The 23604-nt window shown below is 36.1% G+C and overlaps 1 protein-coding gene and 1 long non-coding RNA gene across 3 annotated transcripts in view; both read right to left on the reverse strand.

Annotated features, from left to right (window-relative positions):
* Positions 1 to 23604, reverse strand: part of LOC126367492 (ras-related protein Rab-37-like) — a 138156-nt gene that overhangs the window by 24850 nt on the left and 89702 nt on the right. The window lies entirely within an intron of this gene.
* On the reverse strand, positions 5610 to 23287 carry LOC126367512 (uncharacterized). 2 transcript variants are annotated; one of them, XR_007566497.1, is made up of 8 exons: positions 22603 to 23287; positions 19059 to 19091; positions 6819 to 6946; positions 6596 to 6730; positions 6377 to 6511; positions 6141 to 6275; positions 5927 to 6053; positions 5610 to 5806 (listed from the first exon to the last, which is right to left on the reverse strand). It is a non-coding gene; the product is annotated as an uncharacterized LOC126367512 (long non-coding RNA). The 2 variants fall into 2 exon arrangements; XR_007566496.1 differs by lacking the exons at positions 19059 to 19091; positions 22603 to 23287 and having other exon boundaries at positions 6819 to 7236.

Consider the following 23604-nt stretch of genomic DNA (forward strand, 5'->3'; position numbering starts at 1 on the left):
CCTCTTACATCACATTCACCCCGAGGCATTTTCGAGAAAAACGAAAATTTTGTATGGCGGCCATCTTGATTTTCCGCCATTTTGATTTTTTTTCACCGGCAACTAAATTTGACCAAGATTTAAATATGTCATGTGAAAATAAAATTGCTCCAGGTTTTATAGTTTCGCCAGGCCGTGGGGTGTCTCTCTGATGAGGAGCAGTTTTTGAAGGTTGAGCAGTATTTAAATTCTCAACATGATTTTCCTATTACGTCCCCATACATTGTTTTTACCCCCGAGACATTTTCTGGAAAAATATTTTTTTGTATGGCGGCCATCTTGTTTTTCCGCCATTTTGATTTTTTTTCACCGACAATACAATTTGACCAAGAATTAAATAGGTTCTATGAAAAAATTATCGTTCCAGGTGCGATAGTTTTGCCAGGCCGTAGGGTGTCTCCCTGATGCGGAGCAGTTTTTGAAGGTCGGGAAGTATTTCCATACTCAACTTGACGTTTCAATCACACCTCCTATACATCATTTTTACACCCGAGGCATTTTTTAAAAAAACAAAATTTTGTATGGCGGCCATCTTGTTTTTCCGCCATTTTGATTTTTTTTCACCCACGATAGAATTTGACCAAGATTTAAATAGGTTTTGCGAAAAAAGAATCGTTCCAGGTGCGATAGTTTCGCCAGACTGTAGAGTGTCTCCCTGATGCGGAGCAGTTTTCCAAGATCTGGAAGTTTTCCCATACTCACCGGGAGGTCCCGATCACACCCCCCATACATCATTTTTACCCCCCGACGCTCCTTCTGGGAGAACAACCCTGTCAGTGAGTCAGTCAGTACATGGGTTTGTAGCTATATATAATATAACTAGATGTCGCGTGGTTCGCTCGCAGCAAGCTGCTCGCGTCTCTTGTTTTCCCGCCATTTTTTTACCGCGATAGAATTTGACCAAGACTTAAATAGGTCTCGTGAAATCAAAAAAGTTCTAGGTGCTATAGTTTTGCCAGGCCGAAGGGTGTCTCCCTGATGCGGAGCAGTTTTCCAAGATGACGTTCCGATCACACCCCTATACATATTTTTTACACCCGAGACATTTTCTGGAAAAACAAAAATTTATATGGCGGCCATCTTGTTTTTCGGCCATTTTGTTTTTTTTTCACTGGCAGTATAATTTGACCAAGATTTAAATAGGTTTCGTGAAAACAAAAATGTTCTAGGTGCGATAGTTTCGCCAGGCCGTAGGGTGTCTCCCTGATGCGGAGCAGTTTTCCAAGATGACGTTCCGATAACACCCCTATACATCGTTTTTACACCCGAGACATTTTCTAGACAAAAAAAAATTTTGTATGGCGGCCATCTTGTTTTTCCGCCATTTTGTTTTTTTCTGCCTGCGATTGAGTTTGACCAAGATTCAAATAGGTCTTGTGAAAGAAAAATTGGTTTAGGTACGATAGTTTTGCCAGGCCATAGGGTGCCGCCCTGATGCGGAGCAGCTTTCCAAGATCGAGAATTATATCCATACTCAACAAGACGTTCCGATTACATCCCCATACATAATTTTTACCCCCGAGACATTTTCTTTAAAAACAATTTTGTATGGCGGCCATCTTGTTTTTCCGCCATTTTGATTTTTTTCACCCACAATAGAATTTGACCAAGATTTAAGTAGGTTTTGCGAAAAAAAACTTGATCCAGGTGTAATAGTTTTGCCAGGCCGTAGGATGCCGCCCTGATGCGGAGCAGTTTTCGAAAACTTGGAAGTATACTCGTACTCTACATGATGTTTCGATCACATCCCTCATACATCATTTTTACCTCCGAGGCATTTTCAGGAAAAACGAAAATTTTGTATGGCGGCCATCTTGAATTTCCACCATTTTGATTTTTTTTCAACTGCAATTAAATTTGACCAAGATATAAATAGGTTTCGTGAAAAAAATATTGCTCTAGGTTTTATAGTTTTGCCAGGCCGTAGGGTGTCTCCCTGATGCGGAGCAGTTTTTCAAGATCAAGCAGTATTGAAATACTCAACATGACGATCCGATCACATCCCTATACATCATTTTTACCCTCGAGGCATTTTCGGGAAAAACGAAAATTTTGTATGGCGGCCATCTTGTTTTTCCGGCATTTTGGTTTTTTTTCACCGGGGATTGAATTTGACCAAGATATAAATAGGTTTCGTGAAAAAAATATTGCTCTAGGTTTTATAGTTTTGCCAGGCCGTAGGGTGTCTCCCTGATGCGGAGCAGTTTTTCAAGATCGAGCAGTATTGAAATACTCAACATGACGATCCGATCACATCCCTATACATCATTTTTACCCTCGAGGCATTTTCAGGAAAAACGAAAATTTTGTATGGCGGCCATCTTGTTTTTCCACCATTTTGGTTTTTTTTCACCGGGGATTGGATTTGACCAAGATTTAAATATGTATCACGAAAGAAAAATTGCTCCAGGATTTATAGTTTTGCCAGGCCGTAGGGTGTCTCCCTGATGCGGAGCAGTTTTTCAAGATCGAGAAAAATTTCCATAGTCAACGGGATGTTCCGATTACATCCCCATACACAGTTTTTACCAACGAGACATTTTCTGGAAAAACAAAATTTTGTATGGCGGCCATCTTGTTTTTCCGCCATTTTGATTTTTTTTTACTCACGATAGAATTTGACCAAGATATAAATAGGTTTCGTGAAAAAAGAATCGTTCCAGGTGCGATAGTTTCGCCAGACTGTAGGGTGACCCCTGATGCGGAGCAGTTTTCGAAGATCTAGCAGTATTTCCATACTCAACAAGACGTTCCCATAACACCCCTATACATCGTTTTTACACCCGAGACATTTTCTGTAAAAACAAAAATTTGTATGGCGGCCATCTTGTTTTTCGGCCATTTTGATTTTTTTTTACCGGCGATAAAATTTGACAAAGATTTTATTAGGTTTGGTGAAAAAAGAATCGTTCCAGGTGCGATAGTTTTCCCAGGCCGTAGGGTGCCGCCCTGATGAGGAGCAGTTTTTGAAGGTCGGGAAGTATTTCCATACTCAATATGACATTTTGATCTCATCCCTCTTACATCACATTCACCCCGAGGCATTTTCGAGAAAAACGAAAATTTTGTATGGCGGCCATCTTGATTTTCCGCCATTTTGATTTTTTTTCACCGGCAACTAAATTTGACCAAGATTTAAATATGTCATGTGAAAATAAAATTGCTCCAGGTTTTATAGTTTCGCCAGGCCGTGGGGTGTCTCTCTGATGAGGAGCAGTTTTTGAAGGTTGAGCAGTATTTAAATTCTCAACATGATTTTCCTATTACGTCCCCATACATTGTTTTTACCCCCGAGACATTTTCTGGAAAAATATTTTTTTGTATGGCGGCCATCTTGTTTTTCCGCCATTTTGATTTTTTTTCACCGACAATACAATTTGACCAAGAATTAAATAGGTTTTGTGGAAAAAGAATCGTTCCAGGTGCGATAGTTGCGCCAGGCCGTAGGGTCTCTCCCTGATGCGGAGCAGTTTTTGAAGATCTGGAAGTTTTCCCATACTCACCGGGAGGTCCCGATCACACCCCCCATACATCATTTTCACCCCCCGACGCTCCTTCTGGGAGAACAACTATGTCAGTCAGTCAGTCAGTCAGTCAGTCAATACATGGGTTTGTAGCTATATATAATATAACTAGATTTCGCGTGGTTCGCTCGCAGCAAGCTGCTCGCGTGTCTCTGTGTTTTCCCGCCATTTTTTTACCGCGATAGAATTTGACCAAGATTTAAATAGAATTCGTGAAAAAAGAATCGTTCCAGGTGCGATAGTTTTGCCAGGCCGTAGGGTGTCTCCCTGATGCGGAGCAGTTTTCCAAGATGACGTTCCGATCACACCCCTATACATATTTTTTGACCTTGAGGAATTTTCTAGAAAAACAAAAATTTGTATGGCGGCCATCTTGATTTTCCGCCATTTTGATTTTTTTTGACCATCGATAAAATTTGACCAAGGTTTGATTAAGATTTATGAAAAAAAAATTGGTTCAGGTGCGATAGTTTTGCCAGGCCGTAGGGTGTCTCCCTGATGCGGAGCAGCTTTTGAAGATCGAAAAGTATTTCCATACTCAACATGATGTTTCGATCACATTCCTCATACATCATTTTTACCACCGAGGCATTTTCGGGAAAAACGAAAATTTTGTATGGCGGCCATCTTGTTTTCCCGCCATTTTTTTACCGCGATAGAATTTGACCAAGACTTAAATAGGTGTCGTGAAATCAAAAAGTTCTAGGTGCTATAGTTTTGCCAGGCCGTAGGGTGACTCCCTGACGCGGAGCAGTTTTCAAAGATGACGTTCCGATCACACCCCTATACATCATTTTTACACCCGAGACATTTTCGGGAAAAACGAAAATTTTGTATGGCGGCCATTTTGATTTTCCGCCATTTTGTTTTTTTTCACCGGCGATAAAATTTGACTAAGATTTAAATAGGTTTCGTGAAAACAGAAAAGTTCCAGGTGTGATAGTTTCGTCAGGCCGTAGGGTGTCTCCCTGATGCGGAGCAGTTTTTGAAGGTCGGGAAGTATTTCCATACTCGACATGACATTTTGATCACATCCCTCATACATCATATTCACCCCCGAGGCACGAAAATTTTGTATGGCGGCCATCTTAATTTTCCGCCATTTTGTTTTTTTTTACCGGCGATAAAATTTGACCAAGATTTAAATAGGTTTTGTGAAAAAATTATTGCTCCAGGTTTTATAGTTTTGCCAGGCCGTAGGGTGTCTCCCTGATGCGGAGCAGTTTTTGAAGGTCGGGAAGGATTTTCATACTCAATATGACATTTTGATCTCATCCCTCTTACATCACATTCACCCCGAGGCATTTTCGAGAAAAACGAAAATTTTGTATGGCGGCCATCTTGTTTTTCCGCCATTTTGATTTTTTTTCAACTACGATAGAATTTGACCAAGAATTAAATAGGTTTCGTGAAAACAGAAAAGTTCCAGGTACGATAGTTTGGCCAGGCCGTAGGGTGTCTCCCTGATGCGGAGCAGTTTTTCAAGATCGAGAAAAATTTCCATAGTCAACGGGATGTTCCGATTACAACCCCATACACAGTTTTTACCCCCGAGACATTTTCTGGGAAAATGAAATTTTGTATGGCGGCCATCTTGTTTTTCGGCCATTTTGTTTTTTTTTCACCGGCGATAAAATTTGACCAAGATTTAAGTAGGTTTTGTGAAAAAAGAATCATTCCAGGTGCGATAGTTTCGCCAGGCCGTAGGGTGTCTCCCTGATGCGGAGCAGTTTTTCAAGATCTGGAAGTTTTCCCATACTCACCGGGAGGTCCCGATCATACCCCCCATACATCATTTTTACCCCCCGACGCTCCTTCTGGGAGAACAACCCTGTCAGTGAGTCAGTGAGTCAGTCAGTCAGTACATGGGTTTGTAGCTATATATAGTATAACTAGATGGTACTAAGTGCGCTCGCTGCTAAAGCAGCTTCGCGGGCGTTGTATGTGGATTGACGTTTTCGTATAGTTTGTTTCGCATCACAGATTTGTAATAACTATTAAGACAGACACAAAAAGAAATAAAAAAAATGTGTAGGATATTGTTGGTTTATTTTATGTTATCAAAAAATAAAAATATAACATTATATTCTCTCTCTCTCCCTTGCATTGTTCCCATATGGTGGTGGGGTCTTTATTCCGAGTCTTTTCCTTCCACTTCGCTCTGTTGGATGTATCGTCTGCGGAAACATTGCAGGAACAAAGATCTTCTTTGATGACATCTGCTTCTTTGCCTTCTGTATTTCCTGTTAAAAATAAAATAATATTAATTTATTTATAATAACGTATAGATACCCCTTTTGTCCTTTTCTTAGTCGATAGCGATACGTTTTTGCCAAAGTGGTCGTGGTCGTCATGTAACGTACCTCGATATCTTGTAACTTTTGATTGCTGGCTGTCACACTGCTGCGTGCATTGAAGGACTTCAGGCTTGGTCGATTTTATTCTATTGCAATCATAATCTCCTACACAGTTTATTACACTCTGCATTTCCTGTGAATAAAATATATATTACATTTTTTTCCTTAGTCTATAGCGATACGTTTATGCCAAAGTGGTCGTGATCGTCATGTAACGTACCTCGACATCTTGTTACTTTTGATTGCTGGCTGTCACACTGCTGCATTCTTTGAATGAGCGGCCAACATCAGGCTTGGTTTATATAATACTATTGTATTAATGATCTCCTACGCAGTTTTTTGCCTTCTGCATTTCCTGTAAATAAAACATATAATTAAATATTATATGTAATTTATTTTCCTTAGTCGATAGCAATACGTTTTTGCCAAAATAGTTGTGGTCGTCATGTAACGTACCTCGATATCTTGTTACTTTTGATTGTTGGCTGTCACACTGCTGCATTCATTGAAGGAGCTGGCAACATCAGGTTTGGTTTATATAATACTTTTGTATTAATGATCTCCTACGCAGTTTTTTGCCTTCTGCATTTCCTGTAAATAAAATATATAATTTATTTTCCTTAGTCGATAGCGATACGTTTTTGCCAAAATAGTCGTGGTCGTCCTGAAACGTACCTCGATATCTTGTAACTTTTGATTGCTGGCTGTCACACTGCTGCATTCATTGAAGGGGCTGCTGACTTCAGGCTTGGTCGATTTTATTCTATTGCAATCATGAACTCCTACACAGTTTATTGCCATCTGCATTTCCTGTAAATAAAATATATATTAATTTTTTTTTCCTTAGTCTATAGCGATACGTTTTTGCCAATGTGGTCGTGATCGTCATTTAACGTACCTCGATATCTTGTTACTTTTGATTGCTAGCTGTCACACTGCTGCATTCATTGAAATAGCGGCCAACATCAGGCTTGGTAGTACTATTGTATTAAAATCTCCTACGCAGTTTTTAGCATTGTGCATTTCCTGTTAAAAAATAATAATGTTAATTTATATATATTAACTTTTATTTATAAATATATACATATATATTTTAGGTGATTTCCAAACTACCCAGGAGGTACACCCAGTAGCTCGCTTTTTTTCATGTGGTTCCCCCGCTAATCGAGGCCGCATCCACCTACTTATATGAGAAGTAGGTTCTATCTAATGAGTTAGCAATAGTCATTCAATAAGCAGAGAAATGTGAAAGAAAAAGCAATTTTTAGCTAAGGAATTTAAAATAAAAAGCAATTTTCAGCAATTAGCATGCAATAAGCAAAGCAATTACTCAGTAATTGTCAAACATAAGCGAGTTGTACAATTTAAAGATATTATTGACAATAACAAACACGTACCGAGTTTGTTAATACTTACATTGAGTTATCATCGCTAAGTTGACCAAATTATTAGTACAGGTTATCACATTCACTAAATGAAAATATGTGTTTTTATCAATTGTAACAATGCTTGCATGACCTAACCAACCGTTGGTGTTGTGGACGCCAATCTTCAAGAGACAAGTGGACGGGTGTGAGGAAAACTGGCAAGATGAACACGTCGGTGTGGGTGCGACTGGTGCACGGGAGAGAAGTGGAGCTAGTTGGCAGATGGAATTAGGCATCACTCTCTTGCTTCAGTTAAGTTCCACTCAGATCAGGTGGGTTGTCGCATGGATGAACATCGCATGGGTTGGAGTAATTCGGAGTAGAACTGTCCATGTTGTTCCCTTCATCGTAGGCACTTCAGTGGACTGTGGATCGATCAACAATAGTTACGTGAGTTGGCTGTCAAACCGATATGACGTGCCAGCCGAATCTAGCGACCAGGTATGCAGGGGATGGAGGTATCCTGTGGAGTAATCATATCAGCAAAGGTGAAAATGTCGATTGGGAGTGAAATGGAGGGAGAAGGAGAGCTGCAGTCAGCGGTCACGATCTTGCTGTAGATAGACTACATGCTCAGTTTACGTGTAGTTGTAACTGTTCGAAGTTAATTGAAAACGATCGATATGCAAATTCCTGTTTAATAAAACAAGTAATAAATGAACAGGCAGATTGTTTTTTCGGTATTTAAACGCTAAAACCGTTGTTTGTTTATTGATTAGCAGTAATATGATGAATTCTTGGATACTGATGAATGCTAATAAGCTAAGTATTTAAAACAAAATCACATTCAGAAGCACTAAAAACACATTAAATTAAAGAACGAAATAATACCGTATGAAATATTATTTAATATAATATAAAGGATGGAAAGAAGAAATGACAAGAATGCTATTTAGCGTGACATGGCTCTAACCAGATCCACTGGAAAACATAAAACCATATAAAACCTAAGTTTTTGTTTAGCTCATACACGATATTATGTTTTTTGAGGAACCGTGTCATGCGAAACAGTGTTCTATTAAAAAGTATTGTAAGGAGAAATGCAAAGAACACAATTTAGCGTGACATAGCTCTAACCAGATCCACTGGAAAACATAAAACCATATAAAACCTAAGTTTTAGTTTAGCTCATACACGATATTATGTTTTTTGAGGAACCGTCTCATGCGAAACAGTGTTCTATTGAAAAGTATTGCAAGAAGAAATACAGAAAACACCATTTAGCGTGACATAGCTCTAACCAGATCCACTGGAAAACATAAAACCATGTAAAACCCTAAGTTTTTGTTTAGCTCATACACGATATTATGTTTTTTGAGGAACCGTCTCATGCGAAACAGTGTTCTATTGAAAAGTATTGTAAGAAGAAATGCAAAAAACACCATTTAGCGTGACATAGCTCTAACCAGATCCACTGGAAAACATAATAATACCTTATAAAACCTAAGTTTTTGTTTAGATCATACACGATATTATGTTTTTTGAGGAACCGTCTCATGCGAAACAGTGTTCTATTGAAAAGTATTGTAAGAAGAAATGCAAAAAACACCATTTAGCGTGACATAGCTCTAACCAGATCCACTGGAAAACATAATACCTTATAAAACCTAAGTTTTTGTTTAGCTCATACACGATATTATGTTTTTTGAGGAACCGTGTCATGCGAAACAGTTTTCTATTGAAAAGTAATGTAAGAAGAAATGCAAAGAACACAATTTAGCGTGACATGGCTCTAACCAGATCCACTGGAAAACATAAAACCATATAAAACCTAAGTCTTAGTTTAGCTCATACACGATATTATGTTTTTTGAGGAACCGTCTCATGCGAAACAGTGTTCTATTGAAAAGTATTGTAAGAAGAAATGCAAAAAACACCATTTAGCGTGACATAGCTCTAACCAGATCCACTGGAAAACATAAAACCATATAAAACCTAAGTTTTTGTTTAGCTCATACACGATATTATGTTTTTTGAGGAACCGTCTCATGCGAAACAGTGATCTATTGAAAAGTATTGTACGAAGAAATGCAATAAACACCATTTAGCGTGACATGGCTCTAACCAGATCCACTGGAAAACATAAAACCGTATAAAACCTAAGTTTTTGTTTAGCTCATACACGATATTATGTTTTTTGAGGAACCGTCTCATGCGAAACAGTGTTTTATTGAAAAGTATTGTAAGAAGAAATGCAAAGAACACCATTTAGCGTGACATGGCTCTAACCAGTTCAACTGGAAAACATAAAACCATATAAAACCTAAGTTTTTGTTTAGCTCATACACGATATTATGTTTTTTGAGGAACCGTCTCATGCGAAACAGTGATCTATTGAAAAGTATTGTACGAAGAAATGCAATAAACACCATTTAGCGTGACATGGCTCTAACCAGATCCACTGGAAAACAAAACCATATAAAACCTAAGTTTTAGTTTAGCTTATACACGATATTATGTTTTTTGAGGAACCGTCTCATGCGAAACAGTGTTCTATTGAAAAGTATTGTAAGAAGAAATGCAAAGAACACAATTTAGCGTGACATAGCTCTAACCAGATACACTGGAAAACATAAAACCATGTAAAACCCTAAGTTTTAGTTTAGCTTATACACGATATTATGTTTTTTGAGGAACCGTCTCATGCGAAACAGTGTTTTATTGAAAAGTATTGTAAGAAGAAATGCAAAGAACACCATTTAGCGTGACATAGCTCTAACCAGATCCACTGGAAAACATAAAACCATGTAAAACCCTAAGTTTTTGTTTAGCTCATACACGATATTATGTTTTTTGAGGAACCGTCTCATGCGAAACAGTGTTTTATTGAAAAGTATTGTAAGAAGAAATGACAAGAATTCTATTTAGCGTGACATGGCTCTAACCAGTTCAACTGGAAAACATAAAACCATGTAATCCCTAAGTTTTTGTTTAGCTCATACACGATATTATGTTTTTTGAGGAACCGTCTCATGCGAAACAGTGATCTATTGAAAAGTATTGTACGAAGAAATGCAATAAACACCATTTAGCGTGACATGGCTCTAACCAGATCCACTGGAAAACATAAAACCATATAAAACCTAAGTTTTAGTTTAGCTTATACACGATATTATGTTTTTTGAGGAACCGTCTCATGCGAAACAGTGTTCTATTGAAAAGTATTGTAAGAAGAAATGCAAAGAACACAATTTAGCGTGACATAGCTCTAACCAGATACACTGGAAAACATAAAACCATGTAAAACCCTAAGTTTTAGTTTAGCTCATACACGATATTATGTTTTTTGAGGAACCGTCTCATGCGAAACAGTGTTCTGTTGAAAAGTATTGTAAGAAGAAAGCAAAGAACACAATTTAGCGTGACATAGCTCTAACCAGATCCACTGGAAAACATAAAACCATGTAAAACCCTAAGTTTTTGTTCTGCACTTACTATATTATTTTATATTCATGGTAAGTTGGATTTTCTGTAGGTATATGCAAATTAATAACAAGCATAGTTATTTGTTATTTGCTTCATAATAGTAAATACCGAATGTAGACTTGTAGAATGTAGACAACGAATGTAGAAAAACAAACGATTATCTTAAAATATTACGTAGGTATTATGTTGGTTATGACTGACTGTACACATATGAATTAAACTATTTGCAGTTACTTTCATTTCTAATAACATTTGGTGTATTTGGTAACATTTAAAACAATTGTTTAGTTTTAAATGTTACCAAATTACCAGAAAATATAAAATATGACTCGCTTTCTATTTTTGTAACTAAAGGTGTTTTCTTTTACATTTCAATTCTTAAGTATTTTTTTTGCTTTAGCCATATATGATTTGAAAATTTTGAATATCAAAGTTTCACGTTGTTAGGTAGTGGTTTCTTCTCCAATTATTGTTTTTCCAAGTAGTAGGTATTTTCTAGCAAGTTCACTTTATTTAGCCTGTATACATGTATTAATTACTTTATGTATGTTTTGTATCGATGAGTGATCATTCTTCTGTCAATACTGGTGAGACCCGCTTGTGGGAGGCCAGAAATTAACATGATCAAATTTGTTTTTGAATTTGCTTAGGATGGTATAGAACATTCATTGTTGATTATAGGCTTAATTTTTTTTACATACGCCATTAAAGGTAAAGCATGGTCGTACTTAATATCCTCCTGTGGCTTAGATTTTCAAACACAATAGCAAAACAATGGGATTTTGTTTAAGGACTTTTTTTCATGCTTAGCCCATCTGACAGTCGTCATATTTACCCATGTTTATGAATGAAATTGTTCGCACTGCCGGATACAGGTAATTACTGACCTATTTTATTGCACAACACAATAAATAATGTTCTAAATAACACTTTTCATTTATATATTTGTAGCCACAAATCTGTGCAATTGATGATGCGTCTTTGCTGACACAATGACGATGACGATTCATACACCATTGAATGCTAATGTATAATAATATACTGTATCCATCACAGGACACGCGAGTTTTACTATGTAGCGTTTATGTGTACTCATTAATCGATTTCCAGCTTGGCAATTGTTTAAGTTTCTGAATCTTTCTTCGAGCAGACATTTGAAGTAATGTTATTTCTTAAAGTTTCCTTGATGATGAGTAAACAGATCCGGATCCGGAGTTTTCTTTCTTCCTTATATTTATTATTTTAAGGCCTTCCTTTTTTTTCCTTATATGTTCCTTATATTTATATTTTTTTTGTTTGTTTACTTAATTCTAACTTAAGTTACTAAAATACGCTAGTATAAAATATTCTTTAGTACAATTTGAATGCAAATTATATTTTTTTACTATATTGATGAGTAAAACTACACATTACACAAATTTAATCGGTTATAAAAACTTATTTTTCATTGTACATTTATTTTCCTGAATTAATGAATGAAAATATCAAGTCGTTTGTGTTATAAAATAGCTAATCCAACTTACCATGAATATCGTATTTTTTTTTATTATTTTAGTAAATATATTTTGCTTACTGCTTAGTGAATGATAAAAAAATAAGTGACTAAAATGACAAAGATAAATTTTACTTAATGTAAGTTAAGTATTGGGTAAAATGCTTTTGAATGATGATTTGTTTAAATATACTCGTAGAAGTATAATTACTGCATAACTTATTGCTTTAAGTTGAGAAAGTAGCACTTAGGAGAAAAATGTATCAATAAACATCATTGGTGTCTTCATCGAAATATTTTAGTATTAATTTATTGTTTATATACGCACTTAAATTTGGTAACAAAATCATTTGTATAGCGTTAGCGTTATAAAGTAAAAAATGAAGATCAATAAATCATACGTTTGCTTACAAAAAACAAACAGTTTTAGCGCTTAAACACTGAAACAGAATTCTTTTCAAATAACTTCGAACAATTACCACTTTAATACACCTAAACTAAACATTGCCCATGTACAGCGAGATCCTGAATACTGATTACAGTTTCCGTACTCCCTCCTTTCCAGTCCTAAGCGACATTCAAACCTTCGCTGACACGATCATTCCACAGGATACGTCCATCCCTTGTATCCCAGATCGCAAGAATCGGCTAGCACGGCATAGCAGCTTGACAGCTAAAACTCACGCAACCATTGTTGATCGACCTACAAAATCCACCGAAAATGCCTACGACGATGGGAACGACACCGACAGTTCTACTCCGGATCATTCCAACCTGCGACATTCATCCATATGACAGCTTACTTGATCTGAGTGGAACTCAGCTAAAGCAATCGAGTGATACCTGCCTCCATCTTCCAGCCAGCTCTACTTCACTCCCATGCACCGGTCGCACCCGCAGCCAAGTGGTCATCCTGCCAGTTCACTTCACGCCCGTTCTCTCGTCCCCTAAAGATGAGCCTCCACAGCGTTAACGGCTGGGAAGGGCATGCACACATTGCCAATTGATTAACACACATTTTAATTCAGTGATTGTGACTAATAAAATGGTAAACCTAGCTTTGAAATTCAATGTAATCATCATCAAATCGAGTGCAAGCTTGTTAAAGTCAGTTTTATCGTTAAATTATACGAAAAGAAGAAAAAACAAGATAGAATGAATATAAATAATAATAAATAATTCGCAATATACGATAATTTCAGCACATGATTTAACCGATCTAAAAAAACCCAATAAGCTTAATAACAGAGATGGACTGTTCAGTCTTTTCAAGAAGTGCCATCCTAATAAAGTTACGTTAAACTTAAAAGTTCTGATATGATAACGTTATTCGAGAAAGGTTGGTCATTTACGATTCGGTGCCTGGGTAGTAGTACTTTTATGTCACGTCTTTCGCGAACGCGACCTAAAGCTACATACAGTTGACCGTGACTAAACATGTCAGATCTAAGATCGACCCCAACGCGACTAATCGTTTGACCCTGGCTCTTGTGAATGGTCATTGCATAACACACCTGCAATGGGAATTGACGGCGACACATCTCGTAAGGGCTGTTATGTTCTATAGGCGCTTTAAAAAGAATTCGAGGGATCAAATAATCTCCTAGTTCACCTTGTTTCCGAACTTTAATAATATATGGAGATGTTTCAACGACTATTACTTTGGTGCCATTTACTAAGCCGTCCGCGAAACTAAGATTACGCGTGATTACACAAACACATTCTAATTTTAATTGTAAGTCGAAATCTGGAACACCTTGTGGTCGAAGTGTATGTAAAAATTCAGGACTAAAATATACTTGATCAGCGTTGTCGCTTAAAACTTTGTCTATGGCATAAAAATGTAATACTTCTCCTGGTAGTTTGTCTAAAATAACGGCATTAATTTCTCTAACTGCATCGTTACGGGTGCATAGAATCGCTCTGAAGGAGCATACGCCTGGCTCAGTAAGGGTAACTTCTGGAAATACAAAATCAATTAAATCTTCTAATTCAGTAACATAATCAATGGATTCAAGTTGGACTAATTGCAAATCATTATTATTTGTTTCTAACCTATGAGTAGGTAATGAATTTGAACCCAGTTTTAAAAGAAATTCTGCATACTGTGCGTCATCCTTACATCTCTGTGAAGTTACCAAACTAAATTTTTTCAACTGTTTCCAAATAGGAGAAGTTTTTAGTGACGCGTTTAATATATCAAAATTCGTTCGTGCTTCTGGGACTACAGGAGGAATTTGACGAAAATCTCCTGCAAAAATAATTATTTTAGAACCAAAAATTTTGTCTGACCTCATCAAATCCTGCAATGATCTATTTAATAAATTTATAAGGTATTTATGAGCCATCGGCGCTTCATCATACACAATGAGATTAGAATTGTAAATCAATTCAGCTCTTTGAGTACCATTTGAGATGTTCCAGTATCCGCTATCATCTAATAGATGTAAAGGAAATCTAAACAAGGAATGAGCCGTCATTCCGTTTGTGTAATTTTGAGCAGCAATTGCAGACGATGCACAGGTTAAAACTATACCTTTAAGGTTACCGCGGATATATGCAGTTATGACCTTCAATAAAAGCGTTTTTCCGGTGCCGGCGGGGCCATCGATAAAAATCGCACAGTTGTTGGATTCTCGGTAAACACTATCAACGCAAAGCTTTTCCACGTAATCGAATACGGCACGTTGATCGGGAGATAACTGTGGCAACCACTCTTCTACGTATGATTTCAAACTATCTAAATCATATTCAGTGCGTTCCCTATCCAACTCCGTTGACCTGTAAACTACTTCCGGCAAACCTTGTTCTATTAACGAAGTTCCGTGTCTGCGTAGCATTCTATCTATTTGAATGAGGCACATGTTAAACGCGTTTTCTTCGTCATCTGGCACCCTGTAAAGGAAATCTTCGGCCAATTGACGTTTATACGTGTTCCACAGTGACGCCACTGAGGCACCATTAACAGCCAACGTTACAAAAAAGCTACGAAGTCGTGGTCCGGTTAAAAAAGTGGAAGCTTCTTCCATAGCCCGTTCATATTCGACTGCGTCGTCCGCAAGTCCTACGAATTTGGCAGCTTCTTGAAAAGTTGTGCAATTTGGACCTCCAATTTGAAGTAAATCCGCGAAACTACGACAAGGGTAAACACTTAAAAGAAGTCTTAAAAAGAACTGTTCACCTCTGTTCGGCGCGACCCAAAATAGACGCGCGACGAGCTCACCCCGCATTCTACGTGTAAGAAATTTGCCGTTTTGCATTTGCACCGCCTGAACTGTCTTTAAACATGGATCTTTCGCATGAATGTTATAATTTTCAAAAAAGTCTAAGTAGGATACCCGATCAAACTCCTCAGTTAAAGGCCTACTGAAATAGTCTAAAAGATCTGAACCTGCATTATTAACTGCCTCGTTCGCGTGGCCAGGCTTAAAAAATACCGAATTTTGATCGGGCAAATGTACTGTTAACATTTTTACCGTAGGGTTCCTAGCTACAATATCAAATTCGAGAACACGCCACGCTGCTTCGCTAGAACTAATATATCGCTTAGTGACATATTGTTCGATTTCATCCTCACGATGTTCTTCATCAACAACGGCAATACGGGCTTCATCAGGTCCTTTTGTCATATATTTAAATAAATACTTAATTATAGCACGCTGTGTGGACACTTCTAAATTTATGTGAGCATCATATTTTAGGAGAAGAGCAGGATTATAAGGAACGACCCACAAATCATTAACTATTACGTCTCTGCCGCGATATTTAATAATCGCCTGATTTTTACTATTGCGACGTAAATGTATAAAACCTCTATCGTCACTGAAGGTGACTGGTGTTTCTTTTTTTGGAAAATATTTTAAACAGTTTTTTTTCTCACTATTCCAACACGGCAAATTAGTTCGATAAGGAGGGCCGCATGGACCGTGTATCATGTGATCCATGACAACTTTGTATAATAAAGTTTGTGCTGGATCGGGTATGGTAGCTCGAACAAACTTATCAATATCCAGACTTTCTACTGGTCCACCACCTTCCACTCTAAAAGCAATATGCGCGTGTGGTAGTCCTCTTTTTTGGAACTCTATAACATGCATTATATAAACAATTTTTCCGAACCATTTACCCGATTTTAAATCTTTTAATAACTCTCCGAGTTTTAAGTTGAAAACTCGAGCACAAGTAAGGGGGTCTTTTGATCGACCTGATAATGTTGAATTTTTTATTTCAGGCCAGTTGGGGTTACATGTTAAAGTTAAAAAATATGATGGTGGACCTAACCTGTTTACCATTGCTATAGCATCCAGGTATTTCTTTTTCATGTATCGTGGACCCCCTGTGAATGAGCTAGGTAAATAAATTTTACCAGGTTCTACTCCACCTTCTCCTAAAATAAACTCGTCATTAATTAATTCTTGGAGTGGAGCTACTCTTAGCCTGTTTTGTTGTTTTGTTTGGCTATTTTTCAAAAACCGCAAGCGTTCTTCTAAAACTCTACAAAACATATCGACTAACCACTCTTCAGATAAACGACCAAATATGCTAAATCGTGATTCGGATAAAAGTAAACAACGGACATATTTAACCTGATTAAGCTTATTGCCCTTATTATCTCTCATATCTGGATGCCAACCAGTATTTCCGTGAGGATATAAGAGAGGATACTGGAAAGTCTCGTATAAGGAATCCATTATATCTATTGTTCGAGGCCTACCGTCTGCTATCTTTTTAACTACAATACAGCGTGGAGAAAATTCTTCGCGGTCTGTACTAATAATTGCGGCAATTTCTTGACCAATAGGTTGATCTCCGAGGATGTTACCATGAGTCGCACGAGTAGTTTTTTCGAACTTCAAGAAAGCTTCTGATGATACCTCTAAACTTAACCTTCTAAAACAATTTATGTACGGATTAACTGTGTGCATGAAACCTGTAATCATTCGAACTACCGTTTTATCTAAACTTAATTCGCCAGCTAAACTCTCTCTTTCGCTACTGTCATTTATGTAAAAATTAATATTATTAGGACTTTCATTGTAAGACAAATCAAAGATACGGTGGTAAATACGTCCTTGAATTTTTAGAAAAGATATACCTTCTGGATGATGGTAACCGTGGGAAACACCTAATGCCGAAAATGCAAAAATATTATTGTAAGCGCGTGGTCTATTTAAAAAAGCTGAATTTGAATAAAATTCTTCATTTAATGGGAGAAAATTTTGAACGTTATAATCTCCTGAATGACAACACCATTGTCGACGAGTTTTCTCTTCTTCGAACAATGGAGCATTACAATTTGGACATCTATATGTCTTATCAGACAGAAGCGACGTATTTTTTAAATTATATAATCTAATAATATTAAGATCGTGTCCCTGTTTTTCACCTATAAAATTTTTTGAATATCTCAGCGGCGTTTCTATGTTACGACTATTTTCTGTATATCTTTGTGCTGCTTTTTTGTTAATTTCGGGGTGGAGCTCGTAATAACGTTGAACGGCCGCGCGATGAACGTCTGGGTTGTTCTCGTTATAACGTTGAACGGCCGCGCGATGAACGTCTGGGTTGTTCTCGTTATAACGTTGAACGGCCGCGCGATGAACGTCTGGGTTGTTCTCGTTATAACGTTGAACGGCCTCGCGGTTAATGTCTGGATTGCGTTCGTTGTACCGTTGAACGGCCTCGCGGTGAATATCTGGATTGCGTTCACTATACTGTTGAACTGCCTTGCGATTAACAGCGGGGTTTTTCGTTGTATATTTCCTGACAGCTTCGCGATGCGCGTTTTCTTTACTTGGTTTCGGTCCGCGTTTCTGTTTTTTGGGTCGGCCACCTTTATTTTTAACGCATTGGCTTTCGTCTTGATTACTGATTCTTTCTAATAGGACAACTGGTTTTAAAATTGTCAGTTTTATATCACTTGTAGTGTTATATACATCTACCGGATTTGAATCAACTTCCAATTTACTAATATCAAAATTTTGCACAGAGGTTTTAAGCGGGGCCAGGGTTGATTGATAGTTCATCAAAATCGAATCTAAAGTTTGATTCTCATTCAGTAATGGTGATGATATTAAATCTACTAAAATGGATTGTGACGTTTCGGAACTAACCTGCGCTTCGTTTTGCCATATAAGGTCGTCATTTAATACTCTTAATCGGGTTAATGAGTATTCGGATCCGTCGTAAACTTCATTCGCGAGCAAAAGTTTGGCTAGCGCTTCGGTTGAATTACATTTAAATAAACGTGCTACGTAAGGACCATCTTCTGGCTTACCCGTTCCTATATTAATGTTGTTGCTGTTAACTGCATGGCTGTTAAAGAAATAATATTCACCATTAAAGCGCCAAAAACTAAAAGTATAACCCTGACCCGTAAACAATATGCTATCGGTACTGTCGTTGTGATTTGAGTTGTTCACATTATAAGCGAATTGCGAATCGACAGTATAGTCATTAGTATTAAAAAACACTCTATTGTCCAGTATATTCTTTAACGTTAATAAACCTATGTCTTTATTCGCGGGAGTTGTAGGATACGTATTAGAAATGATCCAGTTGTCCTCCATACTAACTATATGTGCGACGTTATCCCCGACGCGAAGCTCATTGGGTAATTCATCTGGCATAAAATAACTGACACCCCTCTGAAGTAGATATTTTAACTGCATGTAAAGTGTATCCCCCATTCTTAAAATTTCATCAATTTCGGCAGTAGTGAAAGATGCGCGATTATGGAACACTGAATAAATTGAAGCGCATGCTGAGATAACCGTACATTGCGAATTATTACCTTCATACATATCGGAGCCTTGGTGTGTTAGACCTAAGGATTCAGTAAATTTTAGATATTAATTTATTTAATAGATAGATTAATACACCCTATTATTGACACCCCTACTGACTATTAAGAAAAAAAAAATAAGAACATTTTGATATATTCCTTGCATTTTGATATATTCGGTGCCGAAAAATGATTAGACCGTACCAATCATTTAAGGTTCTAATAATTAGGCAGTTTACCCTACATAAGTACTTAAATTAAAATATCAATTATCAATATTATCATTCTCCAACAATCTATTTTTTAATAAAACAATTATTCACCGATATTATTATAGGGAATGCAATAATTATTATATGAGAATTAAGTTACCTACCTAATATAAAAAAAAACTACGCATACATATAAAATTTCAGTCGGATCAATAAACCTAGGTAGGTGATTTTTTTAATAAGTAGTTAAAATGGCATTCGTTTAAGCACTTTCACACAGTGCCGCCAGTTCGTGCCGCACAAAGCCGCCGCCGATAATCATTTCAGTCGCGACGGTCATGTAGAGCACACATTGTGGTTGAACATCAAAGGTCGATGAATTAAGTCGACAACATTGCCATCGTAGCTGTGGCTGAAGTGAAAAAAATACGAGGCGCCGACTTTACAATATAGAAAATGGCTAAGCAACTTTCTCGAAAAAACACATACTTAAGATTACGCCTATTTTCCGTTGGGATCGGCCACGCAATTCCACTTACTACGATCCTGACACATCACTTTCGCTTCTACTACTCTTATCAAAGTACACTCATTTATGCATGCTCGCCGGTTCCCAGTACTCTTGACCGTGGCTTTTCTTTAAACATCCTGAAATTAATCGAGGTATGTACCACCTAGGCCATCCACTTCGGATTTTACCACTTACATCCGTATAATAAATCTTGGCCTTGTCCAACCTATCTAAGCGTCCTTTTGTCAATTCTCTTCACTACATTTTCTTTTACAACAGTCCCTTAACACACTATTTTATCATTCAAAGTTATCCCACTCATACTCCTCAACGTTCTCATTAGTAACCTTTTGACAGTTTTAATAAAATATTAAGCAATTGAAAATTACATCATTGTAACATAAATATTTAATTCAGGTACCTAATAAAATGACTTTAAGACCAATGACATCGAGAGGGTGCCGTACCGGTATACAAACATTCAACTCAATTGATGTAACGCAACGCAAACCCTCGTTATAAAATATTTAGAAGACATGTCGATTTATTACACTGCACTTTACTTAAATAAAGGATTATACAGTCTGTTCTCTGCCTACCCCAATGGAAAATAGGCGAGATATTATGTATGTACGCAATGCAGCACTCTATTGACGGAATATTTCGAAAATTTAATATAAAATAACAGGAAAACGTAATGCCACAGTTTTTGTTCTTCTTTTGATCTTGTTGCATCATAGTGTGAGATTATTTCAGACTAATACAGGTGAAGTAGGTACGTATATTTGTCAAAAATTAAAAAAAACCAGGCAAGTGCGATTTGGACTCGCGCACCGAAGGTTTCGTCCACAGAAAAGGTTAGTAAAAGAAAATTCTGATGCCGAAATTCAAGTATCTAGATATAAGACGATCGAGTTGAACGTCACTTAAGCTATAGGCATCAAATAAAGAATAATACTACGTTAGAATCGTCTGTCTCGCTCGTACTTATGCGTTAGACGTGTATCTACGTATGATACGTATACATACTTACATACACAGATTTTTCCTTTACTAACATTTTCTGTGGACGGAACCTTAGGTACATATACACATAAAATATAGTATAACATAGTATATATGCCTACCTATATTATATTTTTACTGTATCAGGGTTGTGGAGGTATGGTATTTTTTAGACACTCATTGTATTCGGCATTTTCCATATCTTTAGATAGCTGTAAAGTAATAAACAAAATAATTATAAAGTTGTTACTTTATTTTGCTTATTACTTTATAGCTGTCACAAAAAGTAATTAAAAAAAATAAAACGGACTTCAAAATCTGTCAAATAAATAGTAAGAAATAATATTTAGTTGAATACATTAGAATCTAAATTTTGAAATTACTTTTTATTTGTATAAACTCGAGTGTCCCTAATAATATTAATACGCCAGTGACCATCGTTACCAAAACACTGAAATATTATAAAATGTCTTATAATTTGTTTAATGTATGTAGTGTCCGACACACCCTTGACCGTTTTCCAATTTTCTTTAATTTACTCTCAAATCATTAGTATCCATACTTACTTAAGCTCTAAGCTTCTATTAGTATAGTCGAAACACAAAGTTCCTAATTTTTAACTGTTTTTCAACCATAAGTTGGAAATTTCTAAACCAATTTTGATGAAACTTACATTCTTTTCTATGTTGGACGATACTTAATAAAAAAGCATTGCAATACGATTTGTAGTTTTTACGAAATGCATGGACAAACATACAGGCATGTATATGGAAAATTTAACACACATTACAATATACATATGGGTCAAATTGATAACCTTTTTTTTTGAAGTTGGTTGAATTAGATTAGTTTCCTTCAGTCCCCACCACATGGTCATCAAGATATATAACCATATCCCTAACCATATTCAAAATATAGACAAACCTACATACACCCTTTAACAGTCATTTAAATAAGTTTATTGTAGACAAATGTTATTATAGCATTCAAACTTTTTTTTTCAGATAAACTAAATACTTCAAAGCTTCGATATCTCTATATCTATATACTTACTTAATAACTTGTTTGATATAATTTTGTTATTATAAATAGCTGTATTATATAATTAAGTAGGTAACTTTATAATAATTTTGTTACCTAGTTACTACTTATTTCTATAATTTTTAGTTAGTTATCTTATAATATTATTATAAGATTGGTTATAGTTGTATTTAACCATCTGTAGTAACTTGTAATTTTTGATAAAATACGCTACACATAAAACAGACATAATTATTTAGTTGGCTTTTTCACGATTTTAGAGAAAGGTTTAACTATTCACACAGAATATTAAGAGAGTGATTGGTATTAGAATAGCATAGAATAAGTAATAATACTACGGTCATAGGTTAACTTTTGTGTGTACTATAGGTAATTTTTTACAGACCTACTTATGTTATGAAGTTACTGTTGTGCTACAACATGGGTTGCTGTCAAACCACAATCACACTCGGATTGTTATAATTTAAAAAGGATTCAATCTTATTATTATTATCTATAGTGTTATGATCTCATCTAAATTTATCATAGGTTAATTAACTTATTTCATATACCTACCAACATACTTACATAATCTAAAAAAATATTAATAGTAATTAACTATCCCCTATTCTAGTCACACAGCATAAGTAGGGGCAATGCAATTGATTTAAGTAAGTAGGTACCTATTGCCTGTTATTAAGTAAAGTTTTTTCCATGACTGATGTCAAGCGGCTATTTTATCATCATAAAATCAATCGATCGTTTGGTAAACTGGAATTAAACTCGTTAAAATCTAAATACTTACCGGCACCGATGCAGGTTGCAGCAGGCTCGTCGTCGACGCGACGGCGACGCATTGTAGAGCACAATGGAATTTCGACGCTTGAACGCTTCATCTGTAAACAAACCACTTCTGTACTATTTGTTTATCTAATAGACAATAAAATAAGAATTATAGCTTTAAGTAGGTACGTACTTACCTTTTAATGTTTCACTTTCATTATGTGAAAAAGAGAAAATCAGTACAGATAGTTAAAGATCTTACAATTATAATAATTATGTTTATATGGCTAACTATTTTACGATTTTAAAGATTATATACCTAAATATATTTATAAATAATTGTTAAATTATCAATAACAAAATCAACTTACCTTTGGAATCTTGAAATACAAGTGAAAAAACGCTTGTCACTTTTTCGCGCCAACGGTTTGGGTACTGAGTTTACTTTTTTTTCCATGAGACAAAGAAATTCTGGCAACGCAGATTCAAACAGCCAATATCGAAAAATATTGAGGTACTTTTTACTTCACTCGGTCGCATAGATGTCGATGGAATTAATAAATAAGCAATATAAAATCTAATTGCTTTTTGTTACTTCAGTACAATTTATTAAAAGCAGTGAATATTGAGTATTTTCATTAATTTTTCCATTGTTTTTTGGCGGGAAAGTTGTTTTCTTCATTGAATAATCTATTTATATTTAATAAACGTTACGTAATCGAAAAACATTCACTTAAGTGTTATCATATCGGAAAAATATATAAATAATAAATAAACATTCAATAAACAAAGTGGTACTATCTATTTTCACTTCATGCCAAGAAGCCGCTTCATAACTCGAAAATTTATGCGGACTTTTGAGTTAATTCGTATCACAAACCTAAAGGTCTATGTAACCAGGCCAAAAATTTCCAAAAAGAAAAAAAGATGAGGCTATAATTATGACATAATAACACATTTGCGTAACCTGTGGATTCCATTGCTTACCGATTTGAAAATATGAAAATACGTTTATAGTTTTTAA

Source organism: Pectinophora gossypiella, chromosome 6, assembly GCF_024362695.1.
Source record: "Pectinophora gossypiella chromosome 6, ilPecGoss1.1, whole genome shotgun sequence".
Classification (NCBI taxonomy): domain Eukaryota; kingdom Metazoa; phylum Arthropoda; class Insecta; order Lepidoptera; family Gelechiidae; genus Pectinophora; species Pectinophora gossypiella.